Below are 13646 nucleotides of genomic sequence, written 5' to 3'. Positions count from 1 at the left end.
GTGCCTCTCCTCTACCATATAGAGAATAGGACTACAGACACCCCCCACCAGTGCGTTTCTTTATAGTGGTGAAGGTTTATTAGAGTGGTAGTCCAAATCAACTGGATAGACAAAGGTTCCATAGCCCCTGCTCTAAGTTGAAAACCTTTGCAACCCATGGCCACATAAACATCAGCCAACCAATATACAAGTTAAGTGGTGGGGGAACGATCAGTAAACAAAATATACAGCTCTAAAGTGCTGCTGCAAGCCCCCTTCTTGCACTAGGGAAGGGGCTTTCAGCAGCATCGCAAAGGAACATTTTTGTGGTTTTCATTAAAGTCAGGCACCCTTCTCCCTAGCACCTAACTTACCATGTTCCGTGCCTCTGTAGGCGAGGACACTGATCTGGGGCGGAGTTGATACATCAATGCTTTGGCTGTTGAGGAAAGACACAAAAGTGAAACATGGAACACCAGAAAGCATGTAAATATAGATTTGTCATCCAGGCAATCATAAAGTAAGGTGGCAAGGAGAAACAGGAGGGGATTAATTCTCACCTACCGTATCAACAAGGGAGATACCTAATGCATTCCCCAATGTGGCACTGCTATGTCAGTGGACAGTGCCAGGTATAACTTTTGGACATTAAGGCACTTCGTGGGCTGAAGGAAGAGGATCACTGTGATGCAGTAAAGCGCAATGTCTGCCAGTAACCCACAAAAACACCCATCAAACTGAAGAACCACCATCAGGTAAGGACCAGTGCCAGCTGTGCCACAGCCACACACATAATGAAAACGGAAGACAACTGCCAGCCGAGGAAAATAGACAGGCATGCCATGACCACACAAACACACTACACATACAAAATATCACATGTATTGAGCTGAACACAAAACACACACAAATGAATGCATTGCTGCCATTTTAACATAATGGCACAGAACATCATAACTCAGTGGGATAGTGTGCCCACCACCACCCTTCAGCTTCTCAACAAATGAGTTCAGGAAAAGGATTCCCAAATGAGAGATCGAGTGGGTTCCGCGCACAGCAGTATAGCAATGAGAACAAAGCAAAAGCACACTGCCCACTTAAAAATAATTTCTGGTGAGAAAATGGCCATGATTTAGCTCGTCATACATTCAACAAACTGCCTTTCCATTGAAGGGTGACATGGCAAGCTGGCAAAAAATAATTAAAGCTGAAGCTCTGTCAGAAGTAGGCAATAGGACAGACGATTCATGGCACATGCCCATTTTTCTCCAAAAATAAAAGGTAAAACATGTCACATCAAATTAAATACAAAAGCTGCAAACTTAATGAATCAGAACCACCATTTTATAGGTTTAAACAAATCCAGATGTAGCTCTTGCTTAAGTAATCATAGCTCACCAGATACAAGTCCATTAAATTTGCATTGAAGGGTGACTAAAATATGAGGCAAATTGCCAAAAAAGAATGAAAGCTGAAGCAAAATAAACACTGAATACTGTTTTCAGTACACACAGCTGCACACTCTGTCAGAAGTAATGAAATACAGAAGCTGCAACCATCACCAATTTTGAATAACTTTTAGAATACTAATAGTTTCAATCCCGTTTCATTAAAAACTTTAATTAGGGGGTCCTAAATTCATCAGGCTGGCTCACAGTGCTGTTGACATGGTTGGATGGTTTGCCGAGGCCGAGTAGACTGGAGTGCAGGACTGCAGGCACGGCACATGGATGTCTGGCGTGCTGGGCTGACCCCAGGTGGTGGGTGGCAGCTCTCTCTTTTGCAGTCGGAACCTGCAGATTAATTCACGTCGCTCGTCGGGTGTCATGATTCCTGCCCCTCATGTCCCCAGCTCTCCAAGATGTCAGGCTGGAGCCAGGCCTCAATCACCTACATGGCCCTCAAGGGCCTCTCCATCCCTCCAAAGACCCACTTGGAATCAGACTTGGCGCTTGTGGCAACAGACTCACTCACTCCCGTAGGATAACATTGGGGATTGGACTTGTAGGTGCATTGATGGGGACAAGATGGATGCCCCCACATATTTCGGTTCCCAGAACTGCATGTGCGGTCTAGTCTTTTGGGTGTGGTTCAGCACAGAGACACCTGGGATACCCAGAGACTATTTAAGCCACACCCATGCTGAGAAACATGCTTTGCGTTTTCTGCACCTGCAGCGTGACACTCACCGTGTTCAGATCGGTCTACAGTAGGCCTGCATCTTTCTTCTGCGCTCAGCTCCTGGAAGAACAAGAACACTGTTAGGAACAGCCTTACCTTGCAGCGCTCCTGCCCATCATTCATCGCTCCTTCTGTCCTGCGGGCATCTTCGGCTGTGTCATTCCCATCCCGGCACGCCGCTTCCTAAGGAAAAGGAAAAAGAACAGAAAAAAGGCATTAGTAAGCATTCTGCAAATCTTCGCTTATTTTTAAATACTGTACAAGCTTCAAATGCTTACCTGAATCCCAGCCGCTCTGGGGGAACTCTGTCTCCGGAACTTCTCGTCCATCTGCAAGAGGGAAAAGACACTCCAGGTTAGCGTGGAAACATCTAGGAGGCGCCGCATACCGCGCTTACCCACCACATTTGTTCTTCATAACCGGCATCCACGCTGAAAACGTTGTGGCACCTAAAAGACACAGAAAAAGAACTCAGTTCAATGCAAATACGAAAGGGGTGCATCGCGCTCTCACTCACCTTCAGCGCTACTCATCTCAGCAGCACGCGGCCATCCCCGGACGCCGGCCATCATCTAAGGAAGGAAAGGAACAAAGTTAGAGAACTGTTCAAAAGACTCATTATACTTACCTGTCAGACTCTTGCCAGTGAAGTAACTAGGCAGCAACGAGCCCACATCAATCAACGCGCCCCTGCACTGAAAGCAGGACAGAAAGCACACTATCCAAGAAAACAGGGTGAGCTGTGGATCAAAGGGAAGGGTTGGACTCCAGGGAAGAAGGGGTTCAAGCATACACAGACAATAGGGAGTTAAACTCTACGAATCCTGTGTTTCAGGCCCAGTCTCCAGTCGAATAGCCTCCAGGGAAGGGTTTGAGGTCGTAAGAGGTCAGAACAGGCTGAGTGACGTCCCCGTGGATACCAGGTGAGCGTTACATCGGGTCACACTCGAGTCGAGAGTCCGGTCCTGCAAGGATTGCAAAAAAACAATTTGTTCTGGAGCTGCCCCGCCACTGAGCTCATTCAGTGCGGGAGAAGGAAATTTTGTGCTGTTTCCGGGTTCCGCCCACAACTCCACCCGATTAGCTACCGGCAGCTGTATTTTGCAGCCAATCCGATGGAGGCTTGGACGGGCCCCGGAAACTACAGCGAACACCCAGAGACTCCAGGCTCTTTCCAGAGACCCAGAGAAGAGCCAAATAACCCAGAGAGTCTCCAGGGAATCCCAGAGGTTATGCAGGTATGGCGTGACTCTTTCCCTTCACAGTAAAGCACTGGGAATAATTTGCTCCTACCCACTGAAGGTGCGGTCATGTGTACGAGTTGTATATGCACAGTACCGTACACATAGCAATGTTGAACATAAGGGCACGGCAAGCAAGTGGATATCAAAAAGCAACCATGGATTTTGCAGAGGAGGTTCGTTTATTACATCAAGCCTTGTGTCGTTCAAGCCCACAAGTGCACCACCCCCTAGGGACCAGGGAAGATCCAAATGCTCTTCCAAACTAGCAATCAAAATATAGGTTAACATGTAACGGTGCCAGCAAGATAGCAAGTAGGTTTTTGCCTTTTAAAAAAATAATAATAACATGCTCTTTATAACAAGATAGTCACTCTACAGTATGGCTAGTTTTAAGGCGAAAGACTTAATTGTTGTTATCTTGCTGGCAAGACTAGGTAGGTATAGTATACATGAACATGCAGGCATCTATTCAGTGAGACAACACAGGGAAATGAAGGACAGCAGAAGAATTATCAGGGGGGTGGGGTGGTGATCAAGACAGACATCTTGTGGTACAGACAGACTCTGGCTGGTACCATTCAATGCACTGCCTGGCAGCGCTGAGCGGTAAAGTTGGGCACATCTCCCTGCAATGTTCAAGCCAGAACCCCCACACCTAGTAAAGGCACTAGTTACAGAAATCGTGGCCCAGGAACGTCATGCCGCAGCAATCGTGCCTCTCAAAACCCCCCATCCCTCCACACCCCCTGTTTCAGCCGCTGCTCTTCTTCCAGTGCCCCGGGCTGCTGCCGCACTCGTGCCCTGCTCCGGTGATAGCATATATCTATCACCCCCGGCGCTGGAGGGTTCGGCAGCTTTGAAGGATCCAACCCATGAGAACCTGTGCAGCAGGGCAGAAAAAGAAGCAAGCATGCGCATGCGGCAAAAATGGGATCGACATGGGGCTTAACTTCCAACTAGGTGAGTGCATTGCTTTTCAAACAGTGAAAGCCGTTGCACAGAGAACGGTGAGGAAAGATGGCGTATACACTGTACAGTTTTGTAGAAAGCCTGTGATTCAAGTCCGTGAATACATCAAAAAGCCACTGCCATTTGGAGGTGGAAAACATGCTGCACGGCATAAATACCTGACTAAGCTCCGGGGTTTAGCCCTTAGACGGCAGGTTTTCATGCTCTTCTCCGTGTCTTCGCGGAAGAGCACGGAGTCTGAGTTTTACAGCGCAGGCTGTGGCTCTCCCATGCCTCCATCTGGTTGACTACAAAAGACCCTGCTGGTAGACAATCGGGTGGAAGTAGCGCAAATTCACATTCTACCACTGTAGTATTCTTTTATTTTGCCAAGGCAGCAACCCCCGTCCATCTGATTTGTCAGAAATAAAAGTTGTGGGAAATAAAGTAGTGAACGATACAGAAGGTAACTGCAATGTGCGGATAAATTTCTTGCCAGCAGATAGTTTCCACTTTCCACTTTACTTTCATTGCTGTCACATTGACTTAAATAATAGACGGCAATTTCCACCAATATACAATGGGGCCAGCAGGGCTGATGCGGACTCGCAGAGGTAACCCGCCATGTGGCTTGATCTTTACAAAATGAGGTAAAACAAGCTTGCCTGGGTGCCGATCTATTCAGGTGTACCTGTCACTAATGTATCTTCTTTTTTTCTGGTGATTCGTATATACTGTTCTGTGTGCAGCGGACTGCTTTGGCTTGGGGAGTTTTTTTGTTTAAAAAATGTGGGCGAGAGGCGGCGTATTCTTGCTGAAAAGGAGGGCGGGCGGCCGTCCGTGACGTCATTCCCCGGGTTTGTCATCTACAAATGTAGGCAGGTACACTGCACGGCCATAAATGACTTCTGTTTGGGTTGGGGCTGGAGATACTACTTACCAGCCAAGACACACGAAAACTTGCTGTTTCTGCAACCAAAATAAAAATACGAAGAAGCCACTGGCAGCTAAATATATCTGCCCATGCATGGCACATAGTCCTCCTTCCTCCGCGATTCTCTTCTTAAGCAAGTAGACATTCTACGTGCAACGTCAACGCAACATGACGCCATAAAGGCATTTGAGAAAGTGTCGGCACACTTTTAAACGAACACAATGCTGTCGGGGCTCATTGGGACTTTACTCTGTGTGTCAATTGATACTGATAGCATCACAAGGCCTCCCTTTCCCCAAAGTTCCTTTTCAGTTTCCATGCAGCATTAGGTGAGTGCATGCGATCCAGCTCTTGTAATTATGCATTTCTTTTAGCGTCCATCAACTCAGTTCGTTCTCGCTCCTTTGTTATATTGGTTAGAGCGTCCCTTTTGCGACCTCTGGAAATGCACGTTGAAGAGGCTGAAGCTGTAACTCGTATTGTACTAATCATATGTTGAAATTAAAAATGATAAGCACGTGACGACTTTCTAAACATATGGTTTTGAAATTACACAGTGTCGCCTGTTGTGTAGACACGGTAGCTGCTCCGAAGCTCATTTACGTTACAGCTCAGGCTCTGGAATGCTCGCCGATGCAGTAACTCCTGTGCACCTACTACAGGGACTATATATAATAATACCTATGCCGGCTAACGATTGCAGACGTGCTGCTGTCTCCAGTGCCAGAGCCTACTCTGAAAGTAATGACTCTCCAGGGCTAATGGCTGCAGATCCGGTACTTTCTCTTGCTCTGATTACTCTTTTGATAATAACTGCAGGCACAGTGTCTATTCTAGGTCTAATGGCTGCAGACACAGAAATAACACCCAGATGAATAGCCGCAGACCAGAGCCGGCCTTGGGGTGGGGGGACGAGCCGGGCGACTGCCCGGGGCGCCACGCCACCCAGGGCGCCTTTTGCCCCTGCCACGCCAGCTCGGGGGAGTCTTTCAAGGGCTCCCCCGAGCTGGAGTTGTGGGACAAGGTGCAGCAGGCGGCATTTTAGTGTAAAATGTGCCCGCGGCGGTGGGTGCATTTAAAGGCGCCCCTCCGCCGTGGACACTTTTCACAAGAAAAGGCGCCATTAGCCCCCCCACCAGGGCAGCCCTGGGGAGTCTTCCAATGGCGCAATGGCGGGCTCATTCAATGACAATGGGGTGCTAACTGCACCTATTTAACCTCCTCGCCTGAGGGAGGAGGTTAAAAAAAAAAGCTGCCCATCCTGGCCCGCCCCCTTCCGCACCCTGTTAACCAGGGGGTAGGAGTGGGGGGAGGGCGCCAGTTCGCCCAGGGCACTGCTGCCCTTAAGGCCGGCCCTGCCGCAGACACTACCTTTTCGAGCGCTAATGCTAAAGGCTTTGGCTGGAGCGAATGAGTGCTGACCCAATACAAGCAACGATTTCCGATACAGTACATACCTGCTCAACAGCTACATTTGACAATGCCTTCCCTGGGGCAAATGAATACAGACACAGTACCGGAACTGGGATACCAATTGCAGAAACAGTATCTGCCCTGGAACTAATGACGATTGATACAGTACCTGCTAATCTGTTACATATGACAGAATACCTGCCCTGCGGCTTATAACTACAGACACAATACCTACTCGGCGACAATGATGGCATGCACAATATGTACTCTGGGGCTAACAATTGCAGTCACCGTATCTGCTCTGGAGCTAAAGGCATTTAACACAGTGCACCCTTTACTTCCCCTGTGTCCTTTCCCATTCCTAATTCCCCTCTGACACCTCGATCCGCACTCTCTGAAATGAATGTACAGCGTAAAGAAGTGATCAGTAGGGATAAACCATCGTGCCACTATTTTCAAAACGTGTTTGGTACAACTGATGGGATGCACATTCACTTCACTTGTGCCAAAAAGGTGTTGAACCGTGCACAGAGGATATTTAAATGTGTGCATCATAGTTGTGCACATTGAGGTGCACTTTTCCCACCAGATGCACAACTGTGCAAGGCATAGGCAGAGAGGGGGGTTCTGGGCATTTTCAAGTAAATCCCGATTTTCAAAAGAGGTACTTTTCAAAGCACAGGGGGAAGAAAACAAATCTGTGCCTATTTGGAACAGGTGTAGGGGGATATACAATGTATGGGAAGGTCACTTCTGATCCTCTCATGAGATTGGTGAGTGAATGCTTTATGTGAATAAGCGAGTGAATGTTGAGCCAAATAACGTGTGTGTTTGTGCTGGTCCAGGAAGCTGATTTTGGCTGGTGAGGGCAGCAGAGTAACAATGCATCTTATTTCATGGGTATCCATCATAGATGCCAGTACAAATGCTGTTGATTTTTCAGAAATGTTATGCGCCTGCACTGGCAATTTGGAGCACCTAGGCTTTGCAGAATCTGGAGGTAGTGACTGCTTTTGGCATGGCAAGTATCTCCAATGATTCCCAAGTTGGTAGAATATTAAGGCAGAATTTCAAAAGGACACTCCGGTTTTGCATTCTCGGGGGAATTTTACTAAATAATTTGGAGGGTGGTTGAATGAGCTTTGTTCGATCCATAGATTGTGCTGCAGCTTATGTTTGTATCTTGCTTGTTATGTTCATATCCAGTCCTCCTGCCACAGCTTTCGTTTTGCTAGATTTGGGTTTAGCGATCAGAATGTCTTCCGTGATTCCTGCATTCGCCATGATGGCCTTGCACCTCCTTTTCCAGGCCTTTAAGGGAAAGTCTTCGGAGGGTGGTTGGTCCGTTTAGTATCCAATACGGGTCTGGGGTGTCGGGCATGATGCATTTCCTGTATAAAGCTAAGGTTTTCCATACCACCATTCCATGGATGAAGATCAGGGCCATTTCATGCCATATAACTGCCATTGAAGTTCTTCTTGGGAGCCTTAAAGCTTGTCTCCAGAATAGACCTTCCAGTGTATTCCACATTTTCTAGGGAAATGAAATCAAGGCTTCCACTCCATATGAAATGATTGGCACGACTTTCAGCTTATAGAAGTCCAGTATCAGCCGGAACGTGAATTTGCCATATTTTTTTGTGGATTCTAGCGGCCTGAGTTGCCAGAACATTGACAAGTATCCTCCATTCCAGCTGCCTAGGCTTATCTTCAATACTTGAGCTTGTGGATACTCCCAAGTAAAAAATTTATTTTACCAGAGGGAGTTCAGCTTGGTTCAGAGACCATCTAAAGGGCTTCTTGGATTTGCCCCTCATTTCCCGCATAACCATGATTTTCGTTTTTTCGCTCATTAATTTGCAAGCCATTTTTGAGAACCTTATTTTGCAGAATGGCGAGTCTCCTTTGTAGGCCTATCAGAGTCCTGTCCATCAGGACTAAATCATCGGCATAGAGGCACCATGGTAGGGGGAGTCTGGTAATTCTAGGTGCAAATGACCTGGCTTTGTTTAACCTCATGTAGATCAGAAAGAAAAGGGTTAAACAGCATTGGAGCTAATGGGCAGCCTTGTTTTAGCCCTCTCTGCATGGTAATTTCTGTTGATAGGAGTCCATCTCCATTCAATCTTACCTGGATTCTAGTTGTGAGCTCTGCTGGTATTGTAGATCTGCCCACGTATCCAGAAATACAGAACCAGAAATATGCGAAACCCAGTGTACCTTTATTACCAAGATAAGCAGAATGGGGCCACCATGGTAGAGCAGCCTGAAGGACTGCGTTAGTAAATTCATTATGGCACTCCCACAAGATGTGAAGCTGGTAATGATGCATGGGCATGCTTGGAGTAGCCTAAGTGACAGCCCTGCAGATGTCTAAAAGGGAAACACCCACCCCCACACAAGTGGTCATCACTCTGGCTGCTCAGCACTGAATAGTGTCTGGGCAAGGGGGACGGACGGAGGGAGTGAAGTGGAGTGGGTCTGATCCCCTCAATAAAATGCTCCCTTAAGCCAACTGCTGGTGGAGATGGAGGCGGCCATGTGGCCATTGTTGGCTCTACTGAAGGTGACAAAAAGGCTGTTTCTTTATGACAGATGGCGGTCCTCTCAAGTTAAGAGAGAAAAACAGAGATATCCAGTCATGACAGGAGCCCCCCCCATGTCCAGAGGGAGGTTCTCCAGATGAAAAGGGATGGCAATCTAAATCGAGCAGATTGTAGGGTGGACTGCTTCAAACCTGCTAGTAGGAGAGGCTTAGATGGCATCTGCAGTTCTGAGCGCAATGGCCAGGTCCCAGGCAGGGGTTAGGGACGTAATCGTGGGGCAATAGATGGAGAAGCTGCGCAACAGCATGGCATTATGATTTGAGTTGGACTCCATCCAGAGATCCCTGAAATCCTGAGTAGCTGTTTACTGAGCCTTGACCGAACAGTGGGCTAGATCCAGTTCAAAGCCCTCTTGGAGACATTGTGCTATAGACGAAGCATTACAGTTCAGGGGTTAAGAGGCTGTCTTACAACACAAGGCCACAAACCTATGCCAGCGATGGTAGTATGCCCACATAGGGAAGGTCTTCTGGGGCACTGTATAGTTGGGGAGACTTGCCCCAAAAAAGGCACCATTCCCGGAGGACCACCCATTCGATATCCATGCCGCTCAGAGCTAGTTGTTAATTGTCTCAGAGTTCCCTGGGAGCAGAACCTTGGGGTGGAGATCGGTAAAGAAATGGCGGTAGCAGCACCAACTGTAGGGAGAGTGGGTACAACCTCTCTTGGTCCACTTTGAACTTATCAGGAGTGTTTGCATCTTACAGTCCCTTATTCAGTTTAAGACCATGGGGAAAAAGTGAATGGGATGGAAGGCATACAAGACTCTAGCCACAGGGTGCATAGAGCATTGCTCCCCCAAGCATTGGGGTCTAGGGACCCCGCAGAGAAGAGGGGTAGATTGTTAGCAGGCAGGGCAACTAAGTTAGTCTCCAAGGGGCTGACCAGAACATCCTGCTGTGGAAGTCTGCCACGGTGACAGTCTGAACTCCAACGTCCCTGCCCCTCCTGCCCCCTGGACAGGGCATAGAAGAACGGGGAACACTGTATGGCTTTGAATTCCCTCCCTTTGGAGGACCTACAGGATTGCCGTTAAGCAACCAACTCTGTGTAGCTGTGTTAGCCAAGAATGGCGATGGGACCAACTACCATTGTAGAACGGTCGTGATTTAAGGTGAAATTGAGACAGATTTCTCTAACTCCATGGAACTGCGCGTCTATTGGTGATGGTGAACCAGGAGGGAACATAAGTGAAGGTGTGCCTAGGAGGTTCCAAAAACAGTAGCTACCATCGGACCCTGTTTCCTAAACCATCTGTATTCAGTAGCATTTGGAGAAACATGTGAACATGTAAGCAGTTGTGAACCCTGAACAAGCCATACTCTAGCCTGGCTCTGGTGACCCCCGGTACAAGAGACCATCCAAATAAGGGTAGATGATTACTTGTCCCTCTTGCATGCTCTGCACAAAGGGTGCCAGTATCTTTGTGGAAAATCTCAAGAGGATTGGGGCCGGGAGGATAGCTCAAAAACACAGGTTTGAACCCCGGGCTCACGCTCAGACTGGTATCCGGTATTAAGCGCGTTATAAAAGCACAATTATAATATAAAAGAAGAATGGTAAGAGGTTGGGGAAAGGGACTGTGAAATGTAAATGTCATCCATTAAAACAAACATGTGGTCAGCATGCCTGATAAGGATGTGCAGGTTGGCATCCATGAGGTCCAACAATGCAAGCCAGTCTCCTGTTTCCATGAGGAGAATGGTCCGTTGCTCCATCTTGAACATGATGATGATTCACTTTCAGTTTGAGAGTGAGCCTATAGCCCCCTGGAACTCTTTGGGACTAAGAATATTGTGGAGGGACAGCCGTGCACTCTGAAATTTTAATGGACCGGACAGATGGGTAGATTATCCAGGAAACTGTATTTCCTGCTGAAGAGCCTTTCTTCAGGGGATCCCAGGGCCATAGTGGGGCTATTGTTCTGTGCTAGAAGGGCATGAGAAGGGCATGAGTCAGACTCTATTTGCATAAAGCTTCTACTCCAGTCAGTCACAGTGACGTGCATATCCTGCGGCAAAGGCCCTCTGCCAATTGTTAGATTTTTGCCCTCGAGAAGAAACAAATTCTGGACAAAGCACAAAGCTCAAAAGTACATTTTACCATATGAAATTAATAATTCCCAAAAGCAAATGACACTGTAGTTCCTCAAGATTTGAAAACTGTTTTGATGCCATTGTATGATTCAAACAATCAGTAAAAGGCACCCGAAGTATTTTTTTTTTCAAGGTGTAGCTGTAGGCCCTTTTTTCACATCCAAAGGTTTTTTAATTGGTAAGAAAATGTAACCAAATGGCGGGGTTTCGAAGCAGGTTCTCTAATGTCTTGGCGGTTTATAGTGATTGCATCGAATGCCTTAGCATCTACAAAAAAGCAACGATAAAAAAGCATCGAATGCATTTTAAAAAAATTTATTTTATGGGGGGTCCCCTCCAACCCATTTTTTTTTTTTTACCCCTATGAACTCATTATACTCAAAATAAAACCTTTACCTTTGAAAAAAATGCATTGGTGGTTTTTTTCTCGATGCTTTGGTATTCAATGCTTCGGATTCGATGCAATGACTGGGTACCGTCTTGGCGCAGAAGCCATGTACTTCATACATTCACTGTTATTAACAAGAGCTCAATACATCTATCTAATATATTTTAAGCTGCTTGGTTTAAGAGCAAATGGATGCCTGTGACACTCTGGAGATGGGTCTATTCAATACAACGGGCCTAAACTGAAAACGGTCCATTTTAAATCCCGTGCCAGAAGTACATTAGTAAACGATACCATCTTTCTCTACTTTATTCCCCGTACCTGGCCGAGTTGGGAGTTAAACGGTGGGTTGAATGATTTTGCGTTTGCCTTCTCTGGCCATTTATTATCGTGCCAAACTTGGAGGTGGTGTGGAAATTAAAATCTGGATGACTGTGTTCGTTGCCCAGGATTGTGAGACCCTAGACCTATCACATTGCCCCGGTGTGCCTCCCTCTGACTATCTTGCACTGGGATTTGCTAAAACGGGGATGACTAGCAGGAGTAACTCCTATACGAAAACAAAAGGCACAAACGAAACAAAAGAACCTTTGCTGTTCTAGTCTTCCTGAAAGAAGTGGTTTAGGTTGCAGTATTTATCTTATTTGTTGGCTCACGTCTGCATGTTACTTCGGAGGTAGCCTGGTTTATGGGAACAGCCCACTTGCAGCTAACTCTGATTGCATTTTATGATCCGGCATTTCTCATTTTTACTTATTAACAATCTAGCATATGAATAGCTCATTTTTACTTATTAACAATCTAGCATATGAATAGCGTTGTACGTTAATCCCTATTCACAATATGTAAAACTGTTGTGCATTCTACTGGTGTACGATTTACCATTGCTATTGTTTCCAGTGTGGCAGGGGCACAATGCGCAAGCCATTGTTTCAGGGCATTAAAGGGATGGTCTAGTAAAAATTATTATTTAAAAAATAGATAGGCAACATAAAAAAAAAAATACTAGCATTCTCCGTTTTAAAACTTCCTATGTAAAATTTTGAGCTATTCAAGCTCAAAATTCGCAAAAGCAAGCACATGGGCGCATCCATTTTGTGAAATGGAGGCCCTCCTGTGCTGGCCTTTGCTTTTGCGGCACTAATGAAGGAAAAGCCAGCCAGCTGTAGTAAACAAAGGCTACCGCTGGGTGGCTTTCCCTTCATTAGTGCTGTAGGCGGAGGACGGGGACCGGAGACCAGAGCAGGAAAGCTGCAGCTGAATCTCAGTAAGTGCTATTTATTTTTTTTTTAAAAATAAGCACTAGCTGCGGTTTTTTTTCTAAGTTTTCCGGGCTGGAGAAGCCCGGAAAACTTAGAAATAAAACTGCAGCTTTAAAAACGTGTATTTATGTTTGCGGTCGCTTTTGAAGCAACCGCAAACATAAATACAACATTATTGTGTTGGAAAACGCTGCGGTTTTTCTTTCCGAGTTTCTCAGGCTCCTCGGAGGAGCCTGAGAAACTCGGAAAGAAAAACCGCAGCGTTTTCCAACACAACCGCGTTGTTTCTGCCTGAATCTGCTTCACCAAGGGGAGCCCGAGAGCCCCAAATGGTAAAGCAGATTCAGGCAGAAACAACGCGGCATTGCGGAAAACAACCGCGTTGTTTCTGCCTGAATCTGCTTTCCCATTTGGGGCTCAGCCGCAGGTAGAAACACTACGCGGCATGTAAACATAACCGCGTGTGTTTCTGCCTGCTGTGGCTTTCACTTTGGGTCTCCGGTGCTCCACTGGGAGCTCCACTGGGAGCACCGGAGACCCAAAGTGATAGCCACAGCAGGCAGAAACATTTATGTTGTATTTATGTTTGCGGTCG

The 13646-nt window shown here is 46.7% G+C and overlaps 2 protein-coding genes and 1 long non-coding RNA gene across 7 annotated transcripts in view; 2 read left to right on the top strand and 1 right to left on the bottom strand.

Annotated features, from left to right (window-relative positions):
- LOC138521199 (uncharacterized) overlaps positions 1-5400 on the bottom strand; it is a 63615-nt gene extending 58215 nt beyond the window's left edge. For both annotated transcript variants that reach the window (XR_011282969.1, XR_011282967.1), the window contains exon 1: positions 5293-5400. This is a non-coding gene — a long non-coding RNA (uncharacterized lncRNA). The remainder of the gene's footprint in view (positions 1-5292) is intronic.
- The window catches only part of SDR42E1 (short chain dehydrogenase/reductase family 42E, member 1), a 252431-nt gene that overhangs the window by 68594 nt on the left and 170191 nt on the right, over positions 1-13646 (top strand). The gene's annotated exons all lie outside the window — the stretch shown is intronic.
- The window catches only part of MOCS3 (molybdenum cofactor synthesis 3), a 95946-nt gene that overhangs the window by 68608 nt on the left and 13692 nt on the right, over positions 1-13646 (top strand). Inside the window, exon 1 of one of the 2 annotated variants that reach the window (XM_069638460.1) lies at positions 5545-5615. The exons of the other annotated variant lie outside the window; for it this stretch is intronic. The gene's annotated coding sequence lies outside the window, so the exon portion shown is untranslated. Of the gene's footprint in view, positions 1-5544; positions 5616-13646 lie in introns of those variants that run through there. 2 annotated transcript variants of the gene reach the window in all.

This window comes from Ambystoma mexicanum, chromosome 1q (genome assembly GCF_040938575.1).
Source record: "Ambystoma mexicanum isolate Mex_15411 chromosome 1q, UKY_AmexF1_1, whole genome shotgun sequence".
Classification (NCBI taxonomy): domain Eukaryota; kingdom Metazoa; phylum Chordata; class Amphibia; order Caudata; family Ambystomatidae; genus Ambystoma; species Ambystoma mexicanum.
Note: the sequence above shows the minus strand (reverse complement) of the source record. Positions and strands in the feature narration are given on the sequence as shown.